This window comes from Lactuca virosa, chromosome 3 (genome assembly GCF_052849685.1).
Source record: "Lactuca virosa cultivar CGN04683 chromosome 3, Lactuca_virosa_CGN04683_v6, whole genome shotgun sequence".
NCBI classification, from domain to species: Eukaryota; Viridiplantae; Streptophyta; class Magnoliopsida; order Asterales; family Asteraceae; genus Lactuca; species Lactuca virosa.
In genome coordinates, this window is record NC_136428.1 from 43,324,948 (window position 1) to 43,338,272 (window position 13,325).

Genomic DNA, 13,325 nt, shown 5'->3' on the forward strand with positions numbered 1-13,325 from the left:
GTTTCCTCCTCGGGTTGAGCGCCAGTGTTATAGGTTCCTTCATCGCTCGACTCTTGAAGCTCTTCAAGATCGATTTGCCTCCCACTGTCTCCTTGGCCTATGAGTTCTCGCTCTCGGAAAACCCATCTCCTCGCAATGAAGACAACATTGTCACTTGGTCTGTAGAAGAGATATCCAAAGGATTTCCGCGGGTAGCCGATGAAAATGTTGGATAAGGTGTCTAAGTCCATAACTATTTCTGGTATGTACTTGACCCGACCCGGCATGGTCCATTTGGGTTGCATGGCATCATGCGTTTGGATAGACTAAATGAGAGAAATAACACTTGTGGTTTATTAATATATTATAAGTTCTAATATATTAATAGTATTATTTAATTAGTATTGATCAAGAATTAATCTAGGATTAATTAAGTGATCAAAAGATGACTAATTAAATATATGGGTTGATCATGTAAATCATCCATAACTTGTATAGTGGGCTAAAAGGCTCCATGGATAATCAAGTTGGGTTAAACCCATTGATGCTCCATGGAGGCTCCATGGGAGTTACAAACCCATGGATCATGGAAATGAAGAGTCATGCCACATTAGGGTTTACATGGTGTAACCCTAGATGTGACACACTATACAAGCAACATGTTCTCCACCAAAATTGGCGACACTAAGAAACAAGAGGGCTAGAGCCGATTTTGCAAGTGTAAGATTCTCTCAAAGTTTACTCCTTTGCATTTGGTGTTGTGTGAAGCATTTGAGGCATCACACTTGGGGTGCTAGGCTCACAAGGTTTCAAGGATCATAATCAACAACAAGGTAAGTTATTCTATCTTTCATTCAAGTTAAAAATGTTCCCCATGTATGCTAGATAGGAATATAACATTGGAATTCAACTTTGCATGATAATTAGACAAACATAGATCCAAGGTTATTAGGGTTGCATGTACACTTAGGAAGTGTTAGAATGCTCAAAACCCATCAGTGGTATCAGAGCCTAGGTTTGTTTGTTGTTTTTTTTTTGTGCAAGTTACTCGTCGAGTCTGTTCTTGCACTCGACGAGTAGAGGCTGCATTTTTCAGAATTTCGACACTTGTTGCTGGAAATGGACTAGAAACATTACCCTAAACTGTTTTGGTGTTTTAAAACTTGTTTTAGATGGTGTAATGTTTATGCTAATCCATTTACAATGGCAATTATCAAAATTACAAGTTTTTTAAGTGTAATTTTTGATTCTTGAAAGTGTTCATATTCATGTTCTTGAACTTATGAAGATTAGATGATCATAGGAATTGTTTGTAACCTTCATGGTAGTTTAATTCATGATCATAATGTGTTTTAATGGAGTCCATAACTTGTCCTCAAGTTATGGAAAACCAAAAGTCTCACTTTTATTAAAGCCATTAAAAGAATACAAGAGTTATAAAAATGAAGAGTCTTCATTTTTATTACTCAATTAATTCATAAGTTATAAGAAATGAAAAGTTTTGGAAGTTTACAAAACTTGCCCTCAAGTTTTGGAACATGTAAAGTCTTGATTAAAACTTTAGTTCCAACCCTTAGAATTTTAAAAGTTAAAATTCAACCCTTATACTTTATAATATTATAAGTTACTAATATATATATGTATAACGTCAAGTCGTCTTACCGCTAGTACGCCTCATTCACGAAGCCGGTCTATAAGGGGGGTATAAGGTTGTTGCCTATAAAATGGCAACTTAATGGGTGTCCACTCTCACCCACCGCTTCCTTGATCGGTGGAGGGTCGTTAGCCGAACGGGTAAGACAAGGACTTATAAATTCTCATTAAAAGTATGATGAATATTATAAAGTAACTAAATGCTTTTATTAAATTCCCAATCTTAGTTACTTTAGGAAAATGTGAATAAGGTGCTAATCCATGAAATTACACTTTACACTTTGTTTAAGTCGTTGGTGGAGCGTGTGTGGTTAACCGGCACACTAACTTGGACTTAACAAGGTAGGTAAAGGGTGACTTAAGGTTTACCATAGCATCGGTGGAGCGTGTGTGGTTTACCGGCACATCGATTGAGTGTTAAACCTTGAGGGTACCAAGTGATTTGCATGGTTACTTCACACCTCGTTTTGTGATCCTCGGTATCCCAGTCACAAAACTTGGAGGGCACACTCGAGATTGAAACATGCCTTTGAAAAGTTCATTGAATCTCAAAAGAATCTAGGAATTTCTAAGAACCAATTAAAAACCTAATATCTATATTTCATTTTTCATGGTGGAAATTGGTGAATCGTCATTCACCTACCTTTCAAATATGTTATAGCTTGGATTACGACATACCTCTTCTAAGTTATAATATATTGTGATTGGATTCTAGCCTTAATATTACATTTGGGTGTTTTATTAAGGACTCTCTGAATATCTAAACTAATATTGTTCTCTTCTTTCAGATGTCTTCAAACAATGCTGCTTCTGGCTCTAATCCTAATGGCTCCTTTACCCTTATGAACTTGTGTGGGAAAGTCACTTTTGATGGATCCAACTTCAATGAATGGATCAGAAACATCAGGATGATTACCCGCTACGAGGACAAAGAATATGTCCTTGACAAGGAGCTTAAGGAGATTGATGAGACCACTGCAACTCCCCAGGAGATCGCTGACTTCCGGGCACATGAAAGGGATGCTACAAAAGTAGCATGCATCATGTTGGCCACCATGACAGCAGAACTCCAAAAGTCCTATGAGGACTTCTACCCTTTTGAAATGCACCAAACTCTGATGGAAAGATACCATCAAAGTGCACGACAAGAGAGGTATGAAATCATATGCTCTATCATAACAACCATGATGAAGGACGGGGAATCCGTCACGAGCCACATGCAGAAAATGCAAAGGTATGTGGATCGGTTGCTGAAGCTTAATGTGAACTTCCATGAGGAGCTTGCAATAGATATCATTTTGCACTCCTTACCATCGTGCTATGATCAATTCCGCATGACATATCACATGAATAAGGAATAGGTCACACTCAGCAAACTTCAGGGACTCCTCAAGACCGCAGAAACAGGTCTTAAGGGTAAGTCGGTTGTTAACACTCCTACTCCAAACTCCGCCCCGGTTTTGGCAATCGGGAAAGGTAGAGGGAAGAAGAGGAAGAGCTCTTCGAAGGGTACCAAGGCTAGGACCCTTGATGGCTCTTCTTCAAGTGGAACCAAGAAAGGTTTTGTCACTCCTTCTTCTGACCCTAAAGAGGCTGAATGCTTCTATTGCTATGAAAAGTCACATTGGAAGCGGAACTGCCCAAAGTACCAGCAAGATGTGAAGGATGGGAAAGTTAAACCGAACCATGCAGGTATTTACACTATCTTATCTAATAACTCACCCCATTCTAACTCTTGGGTCCTTGATACCGGTTGTGGTATTCATATATGTTCTGATTTGCAGGGACTAAGAAGAAGTGAGAATGTGGAGCATGGAAGAATAAACTTAATCATGGGGAATAGGAAAGCTTTACCTGTCACCAAGATTGGAGTTTATACTTTATCGCTAAGTAGTGGGTTTAGTTTAGATTTGAATAAATGTTGTTATTCGCCAGAAATGGCAAGAAATATTATTTCCTTTCATGCATTGTATAAACAAGGTTTCACCTTTTCATTTGATAATGAAGTTGGTTCGATTAATGCTTTCTCTAATAATGTTCTTTATTTTAAAGCATTACCTTGTGATGGTGTGTATGAAACTGTATCTGTGGTTGATAACTTAGGAAATAATGTATTGTGTATTGATTCTGTTAATGATAATAACTTGGATAAAGCATCATTATGGCATTGTCGTCTTGGACATATAAGCAAGAAACGCATAGGCCAACTCCAAAAGGATGGAGTATTGGAGTCATTTGACCTAAAGTCAGATGATAGTTGCGAATCATGCTTACTTGGAAAAATAACAAAGTCACCCTTCACAGGTTCTTGTGAGAGGGGTGAAGGTTTGTTGGATCTTATACACACGGATGTGTGTGGGCCCTTCAAACATGCCACAAGGGATGCTAATCGTTATTATTTGACTTTTACTGATGATTACAGTAGATATGGATATGTCTACTTAATCAAGCATAAGTCAGAGACTTTTGAGAGGTTTAAAGAGTTTAAACAGGAAGTCAAGAATCAATTGGGCAGGAACATTAAGATGCTTCGATCCGGTCGAGGTGGTGAGTATCTTAGTTCAGAGTTCCTCGACTATCTTAGGGAATGTGGGATTGTCTCACAATTGACACCTCCCAGGACACCGCAGTTGAATGGTGTAGCTGAGAGGCGTAATCGAACCTTGTTGGATATGGTTCGTTCCATGATGAGTCGAGCTTCGCTACCAATCTCATTTTGGGGGTATGCCTTAGAGACTGCCGTCCATATCCTTAATCTAGTTCCCACAAAGAAAGTTGCCAAAACTCCTCATGAGATGTGGACTGGTAAAGTACCCAAACTAGACCACATTAAGATTTGGGGTTGTGAGGCTTTCGTGAGACGCGAGACTCATGATAAGCTCGAACCTCGAAGTGAGAGGTGTATTTTCATCGGCTACCCGCATAAATCCTTTGGTTACCTCTTCTACAGACCTAGTGAGAATGTGGTCTTTGTAGCTAGGAGGGCTTTCTTTCGAGAGAGAGAGTTCATAAGCCAAGGAGACAGTGGGAGGCAAGTTGACCTTGAAGAAATTCAAGAGTCAAGTGGTGAAGGAACTTCAAACCCTAACACTTAACTTGAGGAGGAAACTCCTGTTGAGCCAATTGACAAGTCTGTACCTCTGAGGCGTTCCACAAGGGTTAGGAATGCACCTGAGCATTACTATGGATTCCATATTACTGCGGAAGGTGATACACTTATCAGTGATGAGACACTGATAGGTCTGGATGAACCTAACAGTTACGCGGAAGCCATGGCAGGCCCTGAGTCAGCCAAGTGGAAAGAGGCAATGGACAGCGAGATACAGTCCATGTATGACAATCAAGTTTGGAACTTGGTTGAGAATGTACCAGGTCGTAAGACTGTAGGGTGCAAATGGATCTTCAAGAAGAAGACCGACATGGATGGTAATGTACACACTTATAAGGCACGACTGGTTGCAAAGGGTTTCTCACAAACTCCGGGAGTTGATTATGATGAGACCTTTTCTGTAGTGGCCAAGATTAAGTCTATTAGGGTTCTGTTAGCCATAGCTGCATTTCATGACTATGAAATATGGCAAATGGATGTCAAAACCGCTTTCCTTAATGGAAAGTTGGCTGAGGATGTTTACATGAGTCAGCCAGAGGGTTTTGTCAATACAGAGTACCCTAATAGAGTGTGTAAGCTTGAGAAATCCATTTATGGGTTAAAGCAAGCACCTCGCAGATGGAATCTTTGCTTTGATGAGAAAGTCAAAGAATTTGGCTTTTCTAGGAGTGAAGATGAATCTTGTGTATATGTCAAGGCTAGTGGGAGTATAGTTAGCTTTTTGGTATTGTATGTGGATGACATACTACTCATAGGAAATGACATCCCAACTCTGCAGGAAGTTAAGTCCTGGCTTGGGAAGTGTTTCTCTATGAAGGACCTAGGAGAAGCTGCCTATATTCTGGGGATAAGGATCTTGAGAGACCGGAGTAAAAGACTAATTGGACTTAGTCAGAGTACCTACTTGGATAAGGTGCTGAAGAGATTCGACATGCAGGACTCCAAGAAAGGAGAGTTACCCATCCAAAGTAACGCCAGATTGAGTAAGACACAAAGCCCTAGTACTGAGGCTGAGATAGCAGAAATGAGTCGAATACCTTATGCTTCGGCTGTAGGATCGATCATGTATGCTATGACGTGTACTCGACCTGATGTAGCCTTTGCTTTGAGCATGGTTAGCAGGTATCAGGGGAACCCTGGCAAGGCACACTGGACCGCGGTAAAGAATATCCTCAAGTACCTACGGAGGACTAAGGATTGGGTCCTTACCCTCGGTGGGAGTGAAGACTTGAGAATTGTAGGGTATAGTGATGCTAGCTTTCAGACTGATAGGGATAATTTCCGCTCTCAGTCAGGCTGGGTCTTTACCTTAAACGGAGGAGCAATTTCTTGGAAGAGTTCCAAGCAAGAGACAGTGGCTGATTCAACTTGTGAATCAGAGTATATAGCAGCTAGCGAGGCAGTAAAGGAGGCGATATGGCTGAAGAACTTCATTGGAGACCTTGGAGTTGTAGCAGCTATTAAAGAGCCAATGGAAATTTTCTGGGATAGTGAAAGTGCAGTTGCCTTAGCCAAGGAACCAAGGAATCATGGGAGATCCAGACACATCGACAGAAAATACCATTTCATCATACATCGAATAGAAGAAGGACTCCTCGTGGCAAAGAGGGTATCATCGGATGAGAATCCTGCAGATCCCCTCACGAAGGGACTGACTCGGGTTAAGCATCTCCAGCATGCTCGGAGCATAGGGCTGAAGGATGATATTAGATTTAGTAGTTAGATAACCTTGAAATTTGTAAAGTGTAATTGACATTAGATGATGAATAAAAGGTGTTTTATTTATGAGTAAAGTGTTGCTATCTCTTGTTGATCGTTTACTATATTTCTTTTGCATGTTTTGACTTCCAGAATAATTATGTTTGGTATATCATATTATTCAAACCTCCACAGTCGGTCATATGTCGGAAGTAGGTATGAATCAAGACTGTCATGATTGGTTGCAGAGGTCTAAGTTGTTGGACATGGCTACAACACTCATGAGTGCTCATAAGTTCTGAGCATTGGACTCAACCCACGCTCACTGGAATCACTTCATGGAATTTATCTCGAGTGATCGTGAGACGGTAATATCATATAAGTCTTCAAACCTAGAGATATGATTTGTTACTTATGAATTGGTTATGCATTGATTGTACGTTAACGCATTGGTAACTCGATGTTATAAAACGTGCTTTTGTGTATAATTCAATGAGTGGTAGAACAAACATATGAGTCGAAGTTTATCTGTTCCTTCTTGGATTAGAAGCTGATATCTGGGCCCCTCGATGATTTTGTTTTGACCTATGTACCGGGCCCGGTCAGAACTAAGTTGATGTGTTCAATTGAGTTCTATGTCAAACAAATCAGAAATCGGGAAACAAACTGCTGGACAATAAGTAAGACATTGTTCCATGTATTTGTCCGGCTGATATCTAGAACAGAGGATTATATGATCACTTATCTTAAATGGCGTATCATCATCTTCTCAGTTCCGAGAAACCTTGAAAAGAGCTACGATTGCTGATCGGTTCCTGAAGTCATACTTGCAGTTATAGTTATTAGACTTATCCAAGTGGGAGACTGTTGGATAAGGTGTCTAAGTCCATAACTATTTCTGGTATGTACTTGACCCGACCCGGCATGGTCCATTTGGGTTGCATGGCATCATGCATTTGGATAGACTAAATGAGAGAAATAACACTTGTGGTTTATTAATATATTATAAGTTCTAATATATTAATAGTATTATTTAATTAGTATTGATCAAGAATTAATCTAGGATTAATTAAGTGATCAAAAGATGACTAATTAAATATATGGGTTGATCATGTAAATCATCCATAACTTGTATAGTGGGCTAAAAGGCTCCATGGATAATCAAGTTGGGTTAAACCCATTGAATGCTCCATGGAGGCTCCATGGGAGTTACAAACCCATGGGTCATGGAAATGAAGAGTCGTGCCACATTAGGGTTTACATGGTGTAACCCTAGATGTGACACACTATATAAGCAACATGTTCTCCACCAAAATTGGCGACACTAAGAAACAAGAGGGCTAGAGCCGATTTTGCAAGTGTAAGATTCTCTCAAAGTTTACTCATTTGCATTTGGTGTTGTGTGAAGCATTTGAGGCATCACACTTGGGGTGCTAGGCTCACAAGGTTTCAAGGATCATAATCAATAACAAGGTAAGTTATTCTATCTTTCATTCAAGTTAAAAATGTTCCCCATGTATGCTAGATAGGAATATAACCTTGGAATTCAACTTTGCATGATAATTAGACAAACATAGATCCAAGGTTATTAGGGTTGCATGTACACTTAGGGAGTGTTAGAATGCTCAAAACCCATCAGAAAATACATCGCTCACTACGAGGTTCGAGCTTGTAGTGAGTCTCTCGTCTTACGAAAACCTCGCAACCCCAAACCTTGATATGTGCCAACGAGGGAGCCTTCCCTGTCCACATTTTGTGAGGTGTTTTGGCAACCTTCTTCGTAGGGACTAAGTTAAGGATATGGGTGGCAGTCTCTAAGGCATACCCCCAGAATGAGATAGGTAGTGAAGAACGACTCATCATGGAACGAACCATGTCTAGCAAGGTTCGATTACGCCTCAGCTACACCATTCAACTGCGGTGTCCTGGGTGGCGTCATTTGCGAAACTATTCCGCATTCCTTGAGGTAGTCGTGGAATTCAAGACTTAGGTACTCTCCACCTCGATCAGATCGAAGCATCTTGATTTTCCTGCCCAACTGATTCTCCACTTCTTGTTTAAACTCTTTGAACTTTTCAAAGGTTTCTGACTGTGCTTGATTAAGTAGATATACCCATATCTGCTATAATCGTCTGTGAAAGTCACATAGAAGCGATTCACATCCCTTGTGGTGGATCTAAAGGGTCCACATACATCTGTATGTATGAGATCCAATAAACCCTCACCCCTCGTACAAGTGCCAGTGAAGGGTGACTTGGTCATCTTTACAAGTAAACAAGATTCGCACACGTCATCGTCCCTAAGGTCGAATTACTCCAACACTCCATCCTTTTGGAGTTGGGCTATGAGTTTCTTGTTGACATGTCCAAGATGACAATGCCACAAGCATGCTTTATCCTTACTATTGGAAGAATCCACACACAACACATCATTTCCTAAGTTATCTACAACCATCACAGTTTCATATATTCCATTACAAGGCAATGCTTCAAAATATAAAACATTATTAAGATAAGCATAAATAGAACCCTTTTCATTATCAAATGAATATATAAAACCTTGTCTATATAAACCATGAAATGAAATGATGTTTCTAGCCATATATGGGGAATAACAACAATTTTTCAAATCAAAATCTAATCCATTACTAAGAACTAAGGAGTATACTCCAATCTTGGTGACAGGCGACGTTCTTCTGTTTCCCATGATCAGATTCATACTTCCATGCTCCACATCCTTATTTCTTCTTAGTCCTTGTAAATCAGAACAAATGTGAAAACCACATCCTGTATCAAGAACCCAAGAAGTAGCATGTGATAAACCATTAGATTTAATTGTGTAAATACCTGCAAAAGATGGCTTGATCTTCCCATCCTTGATGGCCTGCAGATATTCTGGGCAACTTCTCTTCCAATGCCCTATCTTGTGGAAGTAGTGGCACTCTGCCTCCTTAGGGTTAGAGTTGGGTTTAGCAGAACCAACTTTGGTTCCACTAGAAGAGGTGCCATCTTGGGACTTTCCCTTGTGGTGGCCCCTAGAGGGAGCCATCCTCTTCTTACCCTTCCCTTGCCCTATTGCCAAGACAGGGGCAGCAGCAGGAGTTGGAGTTGATGCAACAGATTTATCCTTGAGGTTTCTCTCAGCAGTCCTCAACAAGCCCTGAAGCTTGCTCAAGGAGACCTCTTCCTTATTCATGTGGTGGGTCATGCGGAACTGGCTAGAGCAGGAAGGCAATAAGTGAAGGACGATGTCAATTGCCAGCTCTTCATCGAAGTTCACATTCAGGTTTAGCAGGCGATCGACATATCTCTGCATCTTTTGCAGATGGGCGGTAAGGGACTATCCATTACCCATTTTGGTAGTGATCATCGAAGTGATGATCTCGTACCTTTCTTGCCTAGCGCTCTGGTGGTAGCGTTCCAGCAGATCCTGATGCATCTCATAGGGGTACTTGTCCTCATAGGACTTCTGGAGTTCTGCAGTCATAGTCGCCAGCATGATGCAATGGACTTTCGTGGCATCACGCTCGTGGGCTTCATAGGCTGCGATCTCTTCAGCGGTAGCAGTGTCGATGTCAATCTCCTTTAGTTTTTCATCGAGGACATATTCTTTGTCCTCGTAGCGAGTGACCATACAAATGTTGCAGATCCAATTACTAAAATTGGTCCCATCAAAGATCACTTTCCCACATAAGTTCATGAGTGAGAGCGAACCAGAGGAGTTTGAACCAGAAGCGTTGTTGTTTGCGTTCGACATCTGAAAAGGAAAAAGAACAAAGTTGATTAGAAACGAATTTCCCCAATTGATCACCCAAATGAGAAATTAGGGCTAGGAATCAACAACATTATTCACAAATTAGAAAAGGGATGTCGTAATCTAACAAGCAAATAATTTGAAGGCAAGTGAATGTCGATTCACTAATTCTCCACCATGAAAAACGAAAAAGAGATTAGGTTTTAAATGTATTGAAAAACTCCTAGATACTTTGAGATTCATTGAACTTTTCAATGACATGTTTAAATCTCGATATGCCCCTCTAGTTTGTGACTGGGATGCCGAGGATCACAAAGCGGGTGTGAATAACCATGCAAATGTACATGGTGCCCTCATTGTTACAATCACCTATTCGATGTACCGGTTAATCACACACGCTCCATCGAACTATGACAAACAATGAGTCACCCTTTGCCACCTTTGCTTAGAACCCAATTAATGTGTCGGTTAACCACACACGCTCCATTAACGTCTTAGCAAGGGTACAAAGTGTAATTTCATGGAATTGCATCAAATTCACTTTTGCCTAAAGTAACTAAGATTGAGAATTTTGTAAAAACATTTAGTTACTTTATATAGATTCATTATACTTTTAAATGAGGAAAGTTTGCCCTATCCTACTCGTTCGGCTAACGACCCTCCACCAATCAAGGAAGCGATGGGTGAGAATAGACACCCGTTAAACGGCCATTTTATAGGCCATAACCTTATACCCCCCTTATAGATTGGCTTTGTGAATGAGGCCTACTAACGGTAAGACTAGCATTTAAGTTACATATATATATATTAATCTTATAATACTATAAGTATAAGGTTGAATTTTAAAACTTGTAAAATTCTAAGGTTTGAAATTTAAATAGTTCAAATTAAAACTTTTAATCACAAAACTTAAATTTCAAAACTTGAGGACAAGTTTTGAAATTTTCAAAACATAAAGGATCAAATAGAAAATAATATAAATTAACCAATTAATTTAATGATTATCTAAATTTGACCTAGTCAATATTACTTGCAAGATAATTCAACAATTAATTCAAATAAACAATTATTATCAAATAAGGAAATTATTATTTAAACAAATGGTAATTATCTTTTGATTTGGTAAGGATAATCATAAAATAACATTAAAATTCGGATTTTAATAGTCAAAAACGATTTAGGTAATTATCCTTAAGCAAAACAGCAAGAAATCCCGAAAATCTCTCTGTCTGACAGCAAAACTCGTCGAGTTCACTCAGGAACTCGTCGAGTTCATCAGTCAGAGAGCACAAAATTCGATTTTAAAGCAAGAATGATCATACAAGGCATCAATACAATAGAAACCAATCAAAGCTCTGATACCACTGATGGGTTTGAGCCATAAGAACTTTCCTATGTGCACATGCAAACCCTAATGCTTGGATCTAGGTTTCTCTAATTGTACATGCATTCATCCAAGACTTTCAAACCCTAGATCTATTGAGTATAATTCGAAATTAATGTGACAAATCACATCTAGATGATTACCTCTTGTTGCTTGCTTGAATCTTCTTGTTCTTGGAGCTTAGAGTCACAATTGTCACTCCTCTAATGGCTTACAAACACCAACTAGCAAGAGGATGGTTTGGAGAGAGGAGAGAGGTATAGAAATCGGCCCTAGGGTTCCAAGGAATCAGGTGTAGCCGATTTCTACAACCCAAGGGATCTATTTATACTATGAGCTTCTAGGGTTTCAGCCAATACCCTAATGGACAACTTAATCACCAAGCAGCCCATGGAACCTTCTGGAGTAAGGCCTTGGCCGAAATCTTGATAGGATCCTTCCCACAATTTCATCCACCCCTTATCCATGAGGGTTTCCTAGCCTAAAATACAACTATCACACATTTGACAGTTTAAGCCCCTTTATTCAATTAATCTCTTTTAGTCACCAAATTAATTCCTAATTAATCTATGACTAATATTAATTAAATAATATAATTATTCCTTTAATATATTATTCTCATAATATATTAATATAATAATATCTTCTCTCTCTTCATAAATCACCCTGTCAAGTTGCTATGGTGAAGGCAACCCAAAAGGACCATGCACAACCGGGTCAAGTACTTACCAAATATAGTTACGGGCTTAGACACTAATCCAACAAGATTTTCTGGATATCCAATGTTACCAATTATCAATGTCCATTGAAGTCTGGAAAGTTGATCTTTTTAATTAAATTTGCTCTACTAGTGCTCCAAATCATTGTTGATTCAGCAGCATCAAGCAAATAGATAAGTTCATTAAGGGTCATGTCATAGTCTTCTACATAGTAGTCCCAAAAGGACACTCACTATGAGACTTAGAAAGTGATTGAACAACCAACTTCCTCGAGACTTTAACACCCAACTCTCCCGGCTTGTCAATATGTGACTTCATCTCCAAGATGTGATCACATATAGACCTTGCTTGCCAATAGGGCTTGAGTGACCTTTGAACTATTCAAGAACTTGTGGGTTAGGGAGAATGATTAAAGGAGGTGGAGGAATTGAAGTATGATTTCCATGATCCAGTCACGGGACATCATCTTCATTAGGAAAGCCTATTCCAAGAGTTTTGGGAAGATCATAATTGTCTGAAGCAGACATCTTTTGGGATATATTCAAGATTGTTGATTTAAAGTCCTTAATATAACACCCAATATGAAATAATAAGGCTAGGACCCAACACAATATTTTATAACTTGGAAGAGGGATGCCGTAATCCAAGCTATAAAATATTTGAAGGTAGGCGAATGACGATTCACCAATTTCCACCATGAAAAACAAAATAAATTATTATGTTTTAATTGGATTTGAAACTCCTAGATCTTTTGAGATTCATTGAACTTTCAATGGCATGTTTTAATCTCGAGTGTGCCCTTCAGGTTTTGTGACTGGGTTGCCGAGGATCACAAAACAAGGTGTGAAGTAACCATGCAAATTACTTGGTACCCTTAATGTATTACCCTTCAATCGATGTGCCGGTTAACCACACGCGCTCCATCGATACTATGATAAACATTAAGTTACCCTTTGCCTACCTTGTTAAGTCCAGCTAGTGTGCCGGTTAACCACACGCGCTCCACTAACCGACTTAAGCAAAGTGCAAA